General features: G+C 36.0%; 1 protein-coding gene across 2 annotated transcripts in view; it reads left to right on the plus strand.

Moving 5' to 3' along the window:
• The window catches only part of KCNH1 (potassium voltage-gated channel subfamily H member 1), a 415,341-nt gene that overhangs the window by 100,161 nt on the left and 300,540 nt on the right, over nt 1-14,640 (plus strand). The window lies entirely within an intron of this gene.

Here is a 14,640-nt window from a genome sequence, read left to right on the forward strand (position 1 = left end):
AAAGGACCAGCTTGTCCAGGGAGTTGAAACTGGACTCTGGTCTCCTGACTGCTAGATCTGTGCTTTACCCTGCCACTCATGCTGCCTCATCAGAAATTTGGAGACAGAGTGAGCCACGCTGTGTGTTTCATTCCTCAAGTCCCTCTCTCTGAGTCCTTCCCTGGTCTGGCCCCTTCCACACAGCGCCTCCCCCGCCACCCCCACGCCGACCTCCGCAGCTGAGGGGTGAGAGGTTTGGGCGGTCAGCCTGAGTGACCCTAAGCTGAGGTCGCTGGTGCATGTGTGTAGGGCCGGACAGTGAGCATGGGGTCGGAAGTGACTCCACAGGCTGGTTGCCCGCCCTGCTTCTCTCTCCTTGGCAGATGGGCACCCCTCTGGGTTCTACTAGGATCACTGTTACCTATGATTTCCTCATCACTGATGCTGAAAGCAAATTGGACCCATGTACCTTGCTCATCCTACTGATTTATAGTTTTCAGGCCTTACCTGTGGCTTCTATTTAGGTAGATGGATACCGTTTGAGTTCTCACACAGGTGACGCGTCTGCTGTCCGGCTGCAAGTCATGAGATGACCAGGACTTTTCTTTCCTGGACTTCCAGCAATACAGGCAGTCCCCGTGTCTTGTCATAGCAGTTATTTTTCAGAGCAGTTTTAGGTTTACAGAGAATAGAGTAGAGTAGAAAGACCACCTTTGCCACCCGCAGTTTCCCTATTATCAACATCTTGCATGAGGGCCGTATGCTTATTATGGCCAATACTGATGCATTATTATCAGCGAAAGTCTGTAGTTTCCATTAAGGGTCACTCTTTGCAGTATACATTCTATGGGTTTTTGACAAATGGAGAATGACATGTGTCTACCATTGTGTATCACACAGAGTAGATTCACTGCCCTAAAGATCCTCCGTGCTCCACCTATTCATCCCTCCCTCCCTGCTCACTCTTGGCAACTACTGATCTATTTACTGTCTCCATCATTTTGCCTTTTCCGGAATGTCCTAATGTTGGACTCATACAGTATGTAGCCTTTTCAGATTGGCTTCTTTCACTTAGAAATAAGTACTTAAGGTTCTTCTGTATATTTGGGGGGCTATCAGAGAGCATATTTCTTTTTATTTTTGAATAATATTCCATTGTATGTATGTACCATAGTTTATTATTTCATAATAGAAAGTAAAAAACCCCACTGCTGATAGCATTGGTTATTTAAGCTTGATCAGCACAGGTCTGGTCCTGGGATTTCCTCCTTCTGTGATCCCTTGGACATGGAGAGTGGGGAGGAGCTGAGACACTGGCATGCCGACCAGCCCATCTCAGCAGCCTGTGGTATGTCCTGGGTAAAAACCGAAAACGTTTAACTCAAGTTATTATGTCTAGTAATACAACAGACAGAAAAATGAAATTGTATTATAGTATCCTCACATTTCATACTGTTTTCCTTGGCATTTCTATCTTTTCTGTTTGTGCTGAGTATTTCTACCATACATTTATTTTGGCAAAAAGAGGACAAAACCAGACACCCTGTAATTTTCATCTAAGTGTCTCATTCGTGGGAGGAAGTGTTTTTCTTGGGTGTGTTTCTCTTCTGACGATCGGGACTTGTCAGCAGTGCCCGGTGGCTGAGGTCAGACTTCAGTGATGTTATCAATGTCACTACTGTCCCAATGCTGGCAATATTGTCATCTCTCTCCTCTCACCTGTGAGAGCAAGCCGGCATAGAAATTTTCCTCTTAGTTTAATTTAAAAAAATCAGTCTTCTTCCTGACTTGAGCTTACAGGAGCTGTGAGCTCAACGATTGTGTCAAGGATTGTGGAGGTTCCATGCCTCTTGTTCAAGCAGAGGCTTCAAACAGAAGAGCAGGCTGTAGGCACTGTACCCTACACAGTCACCTGAATCAAGATCACCCTAGGTGTGTGTGTGGGGACCAGGGAAGTGGCTGGGGGGCATTTTTAATGGGAGGAAGTTGATCCTGGGTGGCTTCCTGGAAGCAGTGATTTACTATGAGACTGTGATTCCAGAGTTTAAAAAAAAATGTAAAAACTTAATGAAGCTCCAAAAGCATTGAACTTTGGAGCAAAATAGACTCAGCTGATGTGCCTGATTCCCCTCTGCTCTCACATTGTCTGTTTTCTCCCAGGCTCCTTTTTGGCCAACCCAAGTTCTACTCTTAATTCTCCACCAACTTTTCTTGGAATCTTGTTTAGGGTGTTCCTTCTTTAAAGAAAACTTATTGACTTAGGTGGTAGGGGATCGGGATACAACTCTTCAATTTTCTCCCAGTCTAGTGGGGACCACTGATAATAAACACCAATAGAGGATGTGAGAGGGGTCAGCTCAGGGTGTTATGTCTTACTGTCGAGGAGCATTTAGCCTATCGAGAGAATCTAGGAAGGCTTCCTGGGAGGAGATGACTGGGGTTAGTCTGGTGAGGAGTAAGGAGGGCAGTCTTGTAAGAGGAGAGATCGTGTGCAGAGGGAAGCGCTCTTGGGGACTAGCAAGGCATTCATTATGTCCAAAGCAGAGAGTCAGCATTGGGGGACAGAAGAAAGCTGAGAGTAGGAGGCAAGATCCAGTGATATAGAATCCCAGGGTCTTGCCAAGGAGTTTGCATTTTGTTATGTGGGCAAAAAGAAACCATAGAGGGTTTTCATTAGATGATCTTATGATTGATTTTGATTTTTAGAAGTGCACCCAGACAACGGTGGTGTGAATGAGAGGGAAATGACGAGTGTCTCCACTTCCCCTCCTCTTGTTCTGTTGATCCTCCTGCAATCAGGCTGATACCTCCACCACGGTGCTGAGCCTTGGTCATATTTCAAGTGATTGTGCATGTTTAGGGTTATTTTTGGACCCTATGATGTTCCACTGGTTTATTTGTCTATTCTTAACATCAGTACTACACTGTGTTAATTGGCATAGCATAATAGTAAATATTAATCAGTTACTGCCTTTGTTCTTTTTCTTCAAGACTGCTATGTCTATTCTAGGATCTTTGTACATACACTAAAACGTAGAGTCAATTTCCACCCAAAGCAAAAAATAAAAAAAAAATAAAAGACCTGTAGGGATTTTGAGTGGGATTATATTGAATCTAAAAACCAATTTGGAGAGAATGAAAATCTTAATATTGAGTTTTCCAGTTCATGACCATTGACCAGCCATATGTTTAGGTCTTCTTTAATTTCTCTTAGCAATATCTTGTAGTTTTCAGTGTCAAGGTCTTACACACTTTTTTTTGTTTGTTTTTGTTAAACTTATTCCTAGATACCTGATGTTTTTGGTGCTTTGTCAGTGGGATTTTAAAACTTCTTGTTTTTAATTGTTTATTGTTAGTATAAACCATTTTATTTACCGACTTTGCAGCAAAGTTGCCAAATGTGCTTATTAATGTGAATATTTTGTAGGTTCTTTTGGATTTTTATATACACAATTATGCCTTTGTGAATAAAAAAATTTATTTATTTATTTTCCAAAATCTTTACCTTTTATTTCTTTTTCTTGAATTAGTGCTGGCTAGGATCTCCAATGAAATGAATGGAAGTGGAGATAATAGACATCCTTGTCTTCAGGAGAATATGTTCAGTATTTCATCATTAAGTATTTAGTTGACTAATTGTTTTTAGTTTGCGAATACTCCTTATTAGGTTAAGAAAGGTCTCTTACATTCCTAGTTTTATGAGAATTTTTATCATTAACAGGTTTTAAATTTTACCAAATACCTTTTATGCATTTATTGAAATGGTATGTTTTTTTCTCCTTACTTTTGTTCATGTGGTGAGTTATGTTGATTGACTTTTGAATGTTGTATTAGCCATGCATTCCTGGAATAACTCCTACTTGGCCATGAGAGATTGTCTTCTTTTATATAATTGTATATGATTTTCTAATATTTAGCAATGTTGTATCTATGTTCATGAGAGATATTGGCCTTTCATTTTTTTTTTTCTTTGTGATGTCCTTGTCAGGGGTGATACACAGGGGCGTGTACCCTCTTCCACTGTCTCTGAAAGAATTTTTGTAACATTGGTAGTACTTATTCCTTAAATAATTCATCAGTGAAGCTGTGTGGCTCTGAAATTTTCTCTGTGGGAAGATTTTAAATTATGATTTCAATTTCTTTAGCAGATATAGGACTATTCAGATATTCTTTTTTTTTTTTCTTGTGTCGGTTTTGCATTGTTGAAGATTTAACCATTTCATCTAGTGTGCCAAAGTTTTTGGCAAGAAGTTATATATAATATACAATTATTCTTTTTTAAATGTTTGTTGGATCTACAGTGATTTTCTCCATTCTTCATTGGTCATTTGAATCTTATCTCATTTGGTCAGTTTATGGTCAGTTGTGGTAGTGTTTTGTTAATTTTATTAATCTTTTAAAAGAACCAACTTTTGACTTAGCTAATTGTTTTCTGTTTCATTGATTTTTGCTCTCATTCTTATTTTCCTTTTTTGTACATTTTGTTTGGATTTAGTCTGTTTCTCCTCCTAGCTTACTGGGATGAAATCTTTGATCATTCAAGCAAAGATTTAATATATGAATTTAAAGCTATTTTATCCTCTAAAGACTTTTCAAAGGCATCCCAGAAATTTTAATGTCATAATCCCATTATTTAAGTTCAATATACTTTCTTATTTCCACTGTGGTTTCTTTTATTTAAAAGTGCGTGGCCTAGGGCTTCCCTGGTGGCGCAGTGGTTGAGAGTCCGCCTGCTGATGCAGGGGACACGGGTTCGTGCCCCGGTCCGGGAAGATCCTACATACCGCGCAGCGGCTGGGTATGTGAGCCATGGCCGCTGGGCCTGCACGTCCGGAGCCTGTGCTCCGCAACGGGAGAGGCCACAGCAGTGAAAGGCCCGCGTACGAAAAAAAAAAAAAAAAAAAGTGTGTCGCCTAATTTCTAAATATTTGATAGTTTTCTAGTTATCATTTTATTATTGACTTCTAGATTAATTCCTTAGTAGTAAGAAAATATATGATTTTAATTCTTTGAATTTTGTTAAGACTTGCTTTATGGCTCAGTATCTGGTCTATTTTGGTAAATATTTTTTATGAATTTACAAAAATGTATTTTGCAGTTGTTGAGTGTTGTATTCTCTATATGCTAATTAGGTCAGGTAGATTAATAGTTTTAAAAATTGTCTATATTATTACTAACTTTTGTCTGCTTGTTCTACCACTTATGGAGAGAGGTTTGTAAAATCTTCAACTGTGATTGTGAAATTGTTTATTTCTCTTCTCAGTTCTATTGATTTTTGCTTCATATATTTTTAGAGCTATGCTGCTATATGCATACACATGTAGGATTGTTGTGTCTTCCTGTGAATGGATCCTCTTGTTATTATGAAATATTCCCATTTTTATTTAATAATGCATTATATACATTATGCATTTTTATTATAATGCATTTTAAAATGCATTATAATGCATTTATGTTTGTCTGATATTAATATAGACATCAACTTTTTTTTAGATAGTGTTTCCATTGCATGCCTTTTTCCATCCCTTTCCTTTAAGTTTCTTGTGTCCTTATGTTTAAAGGATTTTTTTGTAAATAAATAGCAAAGGATTGGGTCTTTTTATTTTTTGAAAATCTGGTCCATCAGTATTTGCCTTATATTGATAGTTGGAATATTTAGTCCGCTTATTTTTTATCATAAGTGTTGCTATCATTGGGTTTTAGTTTACCATCTTGCTATTTGTTTTCTATTTCTCATACCTGTTTTTAGGTTCCTTTATTCCTCCTTTTCTACCTTCTTTGGATTAACCAAGTATTTGTTTATTATTCCATTTGATTTTCTTTCAGTATTTTTTTAAAGACTTTTTTTTTAAATGTGCATGTACCATTCTTTTATATATATTAATTAATTAATTAATTAATTTTATTTTGGCTGTGTTGGGTCTTCATTGCTGCGTGCAGGCTTTCTCTAGTTGCAGCGAGTGGGGGTTACTCTTCATTGCAGTGTGCAGGCTTCTCATTGCGGTGGCCTCTCCTGTGGAGCATGAACTCTAGGCATGTGGGCTTCAGTAGTTGTGGCTCGTGGGCCCTAGAGCACAGGCTCAGCAGTTGTGGCGCCTGGGCCTAGTTGCTCCATGGCATGTGGGATCCTCCTGGACCAGGGATTGAACCCGTGTCCCCTGCATTGGCAGGTGGATTCTTAACCACTGCACCACCAGGGAAGCCTTTAAAGGCTTAAAAAAATTTTTTTTATTTATTTTTGGCTGCATTGGTCTTTGTTGTTGCACTTGGGCTTTCTCTAGTTGCGGCGAGTGGGGGCTAGTCTTCGTTGTGGTGCATGGGCTTCTCATTGTGGTGGCTTCTCTAGTTTCAGAGCATGGGCTCTAGGCACGTGGGCTTCAGTAGTTGCAGCATGCGGGCTCTAGAGTGCAGGCTCAGTAGTTGTGGTGCACGGGCTTAGTTGCTGCGTGGCATGTGGGATCTTCCCGGACCAGGGATCGAAGCCGTGTCCCCTGCATTAGCAGGCATATTCTTAACCACAGTGCCACTAGGGAAGTCCCCTTTCAGTTTTTTAGTTGTATCTTTTTGTAGTTTTCTTTTTGTGCTTACTGTAGAGATTACAGTTGCCTTCAACACATATTAAAAGCTATTTAAATTAGTACTTTTACCACTTTTCAAACAACATAAGATCTTTAAAACAGTTTAATTTTATTTCACCTCCTTCTTGCCCTTTGTGTTATTTTTGTTATAACCCTACGAGTCTTTGTTATCATTATTGCTTTAAATAGTCAATATCTGTTGTATTTGTATTCATGCATTTTTTTTACTCTTCCCTTATTTCATGTTTACTTCTGGGATCATTTTTCTTTCAGCCTAAAGATCTCCCAGTTTTTTTCCATAGTGCACTTCTTTTGGTGATGAACTTTTTAATCATTTATTTGAAATATCTTTATTCTGCCATATTTTTCCTGGGCATAAAATTATTGAACATAAAAGGTTTACTTTTTACTTTTACCTTTGAGCAGTTTAAATATGTTATTGCTTCTGATGAGAATTCAGATGCCATTCTATTATTATTCTCCTGAACGTAATTTTTTTCCCCCCTGAGACTTCTTTTAAAAATTCCTCTTTATTTTTTGTTTTCAACATTTTGACTCTTAAGTTCCTAGGTGGGCTGTTTTTTCTTTCTTTCTTTTTTTTATTTTTTATCTTGCTTCATATTTGCTGAGCTTCATGAAGTTGTGGATTGATGACTGTTATAATTTTCGGAAAAATCTTAGCTCTTCTATCTTCGTATAATACTTCTGCTCTATTCTCGCTCTTCTTTCCTTTTAGGACTCCAATTATATCAATTTTAGGATTGTTTGACTATATTCTACATGTCTCTTATGTTTTGTTCTGTTCTTTTTTCTATCTGCTGATTCGAGCTGACTAATTTTTGTTGACTTATTTTCTAATGCGTGAATTCTATCTTCTGTTTTGACCAGTATTCTGTTAAACCCATCCAAATAGTTCGTAATGTCAAATATAGTTTTCAATTCTAGAATTCCTATTTGATTCCTTTTTTCCTTTTGTGACAGGTTGAGATATAATTCATATACCATAGAATTCAACCTTTAAAGTGTACAATTCAGTGGTTTTTAGTATATTCACAGAGTTGTGCAACCATGACCAAAAAAAATTAATTGTGGTAAAATATACACAACATAAAATTCACCATCTTAACCATTTTTAAGTGTACAATTCAGTAGCACTAGTCCATTCACATTGTTGTGCTACCTTCACTACCATTCATCCACAGAACTCTTTGCACCTTGCAGCATTGAAACTCTGTACCTATTAAACAATAACTCCCTATTCCCTCTCCCCCTAGCCTCGGGTAACTACCATTCTTCTTTCTGTCTCTATGAGTTTGACTACTCTAAGTACCTCATATTGGAATCATGCAGTAGCTGTCTCTTTGTGATTGGCTTTTTTCACTTAATGTCTCCAAGGTTAATCCATGTCATAGCATGTGTCAGAATTTCCTTTTTAATGGCTGAATAATATTTCATTGTACAGATATACCATATTTTAATGCATTCATCTGTCAATGGAACTTGGGTTGCTTTCACTTTTTGGCTATTTTGAATAATGCTACTGTGAACATGGGGGTACAAATATCTACTCAAGTCCCTGCTTTCAGTTCTTTTGCTATATACCCAGAAGTAGAATTGCTGGATCATATGGTACTTCTATGTTTAATTTTTTGGGAAACTGCTATACTGTTTTCCACAGAGGCTGCACCATTTTACATTCCCACCACCAATACATAAGGGTTCCAATTTCTTCTCATCCTTGCCAACAATTGCTATTTTCTGTATATAGCCATCTTAACAGGTGTGAGCAGACATCCTAATGGGTGAGAGGTGGCATTTGATTCCTTTTATAAAAAACAGATGTTCTTTACTAGTTTTTCTTCTTCCTCATACATTTAAATACAGGCAGAGGAAAGTATTCAGAGAGGTAGGAAGTGAGAATATTGAAAGTTATAGAAGCCGCTGGAAGATGAAGTTGTAGCACAGGAGGAATGACCTGCTGAAAGGCCCTTCTGGACTCCTATGTGCTGAAACTCTGTACCTATTACAGAGTTTGGGTTACGTGGATTGCAGAAGGCTTCCTATGGTGCGGGGCGGGGGGGACTATTTGGGAAGTGACTGGAAGAGGGGTGGAACTCTGATGTTGGGGAAAGGAAAAGGACCATATGAGATTGGGAAAAACTAAGCACAAGGCATTGCACGTGGGGCTGAAAGAAATAGGAGATTAAAAAAATTTTTTTTTTTTGGTTTGGTCTCTATTTGTGAAGTAAGACAAATGTTAGTGAAAAATTAGCTGGACTAGTCACTTATTAGTAACTTTCTTAACTTAAGTGAAACTGTAAAAAGCAATAGGAAGTCCATGATCTGGCTCTAACTGATGAGAACACTGGTGGTCTGAGGTGGAGCTGTGCAGACAGCTTATGATTTCTTCCTATGTTATATTGTGATGTTTAACTCTGGAGTCCACATATGTTAGCTTTTAAGAAAGAGTGCTTCAGGCTTCAGAGGAGAAATATTCTGTTTCAAGGATGTGCTTCCATGGGAAGCCAGACTATTAGCTAAATCTGAAAGCCTCTGGACAATTTTCAGAAAAAGAATTCTTTTATTTCAATTTTTTTACATGTTACCTGTAAAAATTTAGAAAATATAGATGAAGAAATAAAGATCACCTATAATTTTCTCTCATTGTTAACATTTTGGTATATATTGTTTGAAGTCTTTTTTTTCCTTGGAATATATGCATATATATGTTTACATATATTTTATTAAAATGGAATTAAACTCTGTGTAGTGAGTTACAACCCATTTTATTATCTAAACAATAGGTTTTATCTTTCTATGACATTAAATATTCTTTTACAACATGAATTTAAGTAATTAAATGATAGTCTGTTGTATGGACATATCATAATTTAATTAGTGTTTGACATCTAGGTAATCTCTCCTCCTTTTTTTTTTTTTTTTTTACTTTTTTAATCATAATAAACAAGCCACAGAGAATATCTTTGTAAATAAATCTGTATCACATTCCTGATTATTCATTTTCTTATTCTTTTTTTATTGTACAGTACAACATACATAGGAAAGTACTCAAAGTAGAAATATGCTTCTTGATGAATTCTTACAAAGTAGGCATGATGTGGCCGTCATCAAGGTCAAGAAATAGATCATTATCAACACCTCAGACATCCCTCATATATCCTAATCACTTCTTCCTCCCCACCACACCAAAGTAGCCACTATTTTAACCCTAATTTACTCTTGCCTATTTCTGAACTTTACAGAAATGAAATAAGACAATAATATATTCTTTTATGTTGTCTTATGTATTTTGTTTAGTACCACTGTTGGGAGAGTTAGGCGTGTTTTGAGTGTATCAATAGTTAGTTAATTGTCATTGTTGCATGTAATCGATTGTATGAATATACTTCAGTTTATTAATATAATGTACTGTTGACATGCATTTAGGTTATTTATGTTTTCATTTGATGAATATTCTTATTCACACTCTAGTACATGCATTTCTATTGGAAAGAGTGGACTTGTTGGGTCATAGGTATTATGTGTATTGTTAGTAAATACTGCCAAACAGTTGTCCAAAGTGGTTGTACTAAGTGGTTATAATGTTTGAGAATTCCACTACTTTGCTTTCTTACTTTTCAATTTGTTTACTTCTAGTTAATTTTGTGAACTTGTAGTGGTTTCTCATTGTAGTTTTTATTTGTATTTTCCTAATGCCTGAAAAGGTTTAGCATCTTTTTATAAATTTTAGTTGGGTGTTTTCATTTTTAGTTATCCTCTTTTGTGAAGTGCCTGTGTGTCTCTTTTTCCATATGTAATAGATTTTCTTTCAACAGAAGTGATTTGTAGAAGTTCTTTATATAGTCTGGATATGTGCAGTTTATGTGCTGTAAATATTTTCCCCCACTGTATGGCTTTCCTGTTTCCTCTCTTACTGGTGTCTTTTCATGAGCAGAAGTTCTTAATTTTATTAGAAAAATTTATCAACCTTTTTATGTGCCTTTGTGGCTTGTTTAAATTTCGTACTCCCAAGTTCATGAAGATATTTTCTTATTATCTTCCAAAAGTTTTATTGTTTTCCATTCAAAATTAGAACTGCAATCCACTTGAAACTGATTATTATGGATGGTGTAAGATAGAGATCAAGTTCATTCTTGATCTCCATATGGGTATGGATATTTGGTTGACATTTGAAAATACTATTCTTTCTTCGTTTGTCTGTAGTCCAGTCTTTAGCATATCAAGCATCTATATAGGCATGGAACTTTTTCTGACCTCAGTTCTTTTCTCTTGATTTGTCTATATATTCCTGCACCAATACTGTGTAAATTAATGTAGTTTTGTAATGAATTTTAACATTGGTTTTATTTCTTCCTGAAATATTTGGTAGAATTTACCAATGAGGCAATCTGGGCCTGGATTTCTTTTTCAGAGCAGTTTTTCAATTATAGGTTTAATAATCAAAGACCCATTCAAATTTTCTGTTACTTCTGGACTCAGTTTTGTAAACTATATTTTTCTAGAAAATTTTCTAATAAGTTTCAATTTGCAAAAGTTATTAGGGTACAGTTGTTCATAAATAATATCCTTTTATCTTTTAATGTCTATAGGACATGTAGTGATGTCTCTTTTTTCATTCTTGATTCCTGCTTTTGGTTAATTGGATAATTGGTTAATTCCTGATATTGGATAATTAGTATTGCCAGAGGTTATTAGCTTTATTATTAAATATTTTCAAATAAACAACTTTGTTTTAAAAATTTGGAATTTAAAAAAATATTTCTGGTGCTTTGAGCCTTTTAACATTATGAAATGTGTATGTCTAATAATAATTTTCCTTTGAAGTCTACTTTGTACAATATTAATAGAGCTATACCAGCTTTTTCAGTTGTTTTTAGTGTTTACATGGTATATTTTTTCCTTTGTTTAACAGAAACCCTGCTATATTTTTATTTTTAGACATACATCTTCTAAGCAGCTTACTTTTAATCCGGTCTGGTACATTTGCCTTTAATTTGAAGGATTTAATTAATTGCCTTTAATTAATGTGATATTTTGGTTTGTATATTCTGTCTTATTTTGCTCTTTTTTGTCCCATCTTTCTTTGTTTCTTTTTTCATCTCATTTATTATCCTCGTTTGGGATTGGTAATTTTGTGTTATTCCAACCCTCTATTAATCTTTTATTTTCTTTAACTATTCTTTTAGTGGGTACCCTGAAAAATACACCATGATTTTTCTAATTATGATAAATTAATATTTATGCCTCTTCCCAGATGTTGCAAGGATTTTAAAACACTTTAGATTCTTTTACCATCTTTTTAACTTATGAGCTGTTGTTAAGTGTATATATATTCTATATGTATTTTCACTGTTGTTTTTTGCAGCCAGTACTCATTTATATCTGTTATCCCTTTCATTGTTCCTTATTGCTTCCACCATCTCCTAGCTTCCATCTGGTAAGTTTTTCCTTCTAGCCAGAGAATACCCTTTAGTATTTAATTTAGTCTGCTGGTGACAAATTTCCTTGAGGTTTGTTTGTCTGAAAATATCTTTACGTTGCTTTAATTCTTTAAAGATGTTTGCATTGGATATTGAATTCTAAATTGGAAATTACTTTCTTTTGGTTATTTGGATATATTTTTCCATAATCATTTGACTTCTATTATTTTCTAAGAATTCAGCTCTTGGGCTAATTGTTGTTTCATTGTAGGAATTCTGTCTTTTGTCATGTGGTTGCTTTTAAGATACTTTCTTTTTGTTTCCTTTTTTTCTTCTTCTCCCCTTCTTCTTCTCCCTCTCCTTTTCCCTTTCCTTTTCCCCACCCCCTTTTCCTTCTCCTTCTAGCAGTTTTATTATGATATACCTAGGTATGGCCAGCATCTGTTGGGGACCTTGTGGGTAAGAGATAATTAATGAAGGGGTGATTGACAAAGGCATTGGACAACATATAGCAAAACAGTGGGAGATAGTGTAGACCTGGAGCTAGTAATAGCAGGAGGCTGGATTAGGATTAGAGTTCAGAGTCTTTACCACCCCAAGTATGAAGGAGTAAGAGGAACTTTTACTAAAAGCTGGAAACAGAGAGACAATATGGAGAAAGCCACTTTACAGGAACTGTCAGTTTTGGTCAAGGGATGCAAGCAACCTATGTGACCTAGGAGACAGCTGTGGGAATAAATACCCCAATCTCACTTTCCTTTCTTCTCCCTCCAATCTCCTTCTCATGACAACCTGGGCTACTGAGCATGAGTGTGGATTTAGAGGAGCATATGGGGTTCATAGGGATTCTTGAATCTGTGGCTCAGATGTCACAAACATTTTCTGTAAAGAAACAGATACAAATTTTAGGCTGTGTGGGCCACATATGGTCTCTCCTCCTTCTCTTATTCTTTTATGACCCTTTAAAAATGTAAAAACCATTCTTAATTCACAGGCCATATCAAAATAGGCAACTGGCCAAACTTGGCTTATCCCTATTATGGATTGAGCTTTTTTTTTCTTTTTTTTGGATCAATTTTAAGGAATTTTCAGCCACTACCTCTTTATAACTTTATTTCTAGTTTATCTTTCCTCCACTCTGGAATTCCCAGCACACATATGTTAACCCTTCTCACTGAATCCCCGTCTCTTCTACTTGCTTTTGTATTTTCTAACGTTTTGTCTTTCCATGTTTTATTCTGCATATTTTTTTTCCTGATTTATTTCCCAGTTTCCTAATTCACTCTTTAGCTTTGCCTAATTACTTTTAAAACCTTCTATTGCATTCATAATTTTGGTTATTGTATTTTTTAATGTTAGAATTGCCATTACCTTATTTTATAGTTTCTAGTTTTCTGCTGAAATTCTTGATCTTGCCTTTTATCCTGTTAAATACATTAAGGATAATTATCTTAATGTTTCTGTATTCAATAACTCTATAATCTGGAGTCTGTGTGGGTTTTGTCCTGTTGTATTCTATTGCTTCTCTTAATTTCCTTACATATTGTTTCATCTCTTCCTGTGCCTGGTTATTTTTGACTGTGTAGTGGACATTCTACGTGAAAAGTTATAAAATATTGTGGGTCCTAGGATGGCATTATTTTCCTCCAGAGAATATCAAAATTTGCTTCTTGCAGGTAACTGTAAGACTACTAGCATCCAGACTCGCTTGAATATAAATCCGAGTATTGAGGCCATTTGAAGCTGTATTTCAAAACTTTCTCTGGCTTACTTTGTTCTGAACAATAGCCACTGTGGTTCCATCCCAAAGCAGGATTACCAGGGCCCTTTTCTTTGGTAGCCTCCAGACTTTTACTTTTGTTCTCTTAAATCCAAGAGGCTGTCAAAAGCAATGCTCAGATCTTTAGCCTCTTAGCTGACTCTACAGAACTGGCAAATACTCCAGGGGAAAACCATTTCAAATGGTGGACTCACTCTTTGCAGTTCCATCATCTTCTGGATTTGCCTCCATAATTCTTCACTGCCTTGCTAGCTTACTGATGCATTCAAGCTGATTTTTAAAAAAAAGTTTATCCAGGGTTTGTAGTTGTTTTCAGTGAGAGAGTTTGTCTAAATTTCTTATTCCACTATTACCAGAGCCCCTGATTATTTCTTTGGGAAAATTATTAAAAGTAGAATTATTAGGACAGTGGGAATACACATTTTAAAGGCTTTTGATATATGCCACCAGATTACCTATCAGTAAGATTGTACAAGTTGACAAAGGTTTGTGCTAATTTTCTCACACCTCACCAACACCAGATATTAATTGTTTAAATTGCTAAATAGATAGGTCAGAATTGGAGTTCCACTGAGCTTTTATTAGGACTATCATTCAGACTGTCTGGGTTTGAATCCAGCTTCTGCCTTTTACTAGCCATATGACCTGGAGCAGTTATATTTAACTTCTTTGTACACAGTTTCTCATCTGAAGTATTATGATAAAGATTATACCTACCTCATGGGATTGAGGTGAGGATTAAATGAGTTAATCCAAGTGAAGTGAGTAGAGCAGTGCCTGGTATACTAAAATCTCTGAGTGAATGTTAGTTTTACTCTTATTTTAGTTATTAATATTTATCTGTTCTTGATCAGGGGCCAGA

Source organism: Phocoena sinus, chromosome 1 (genome assembly GCF_008692025.1).
Source record: "Phocoena sinus isolate mPhoSin1 chromosome 1, mPhoSin1.pri, whole genome shotgun sequence".
Taxonomy (NCBI): Eukaryota; Metazoa; Chordata; class Mammalia; order Artiodactyla; family Phocoenidae; genus Phocoena; species Phocoena sinus.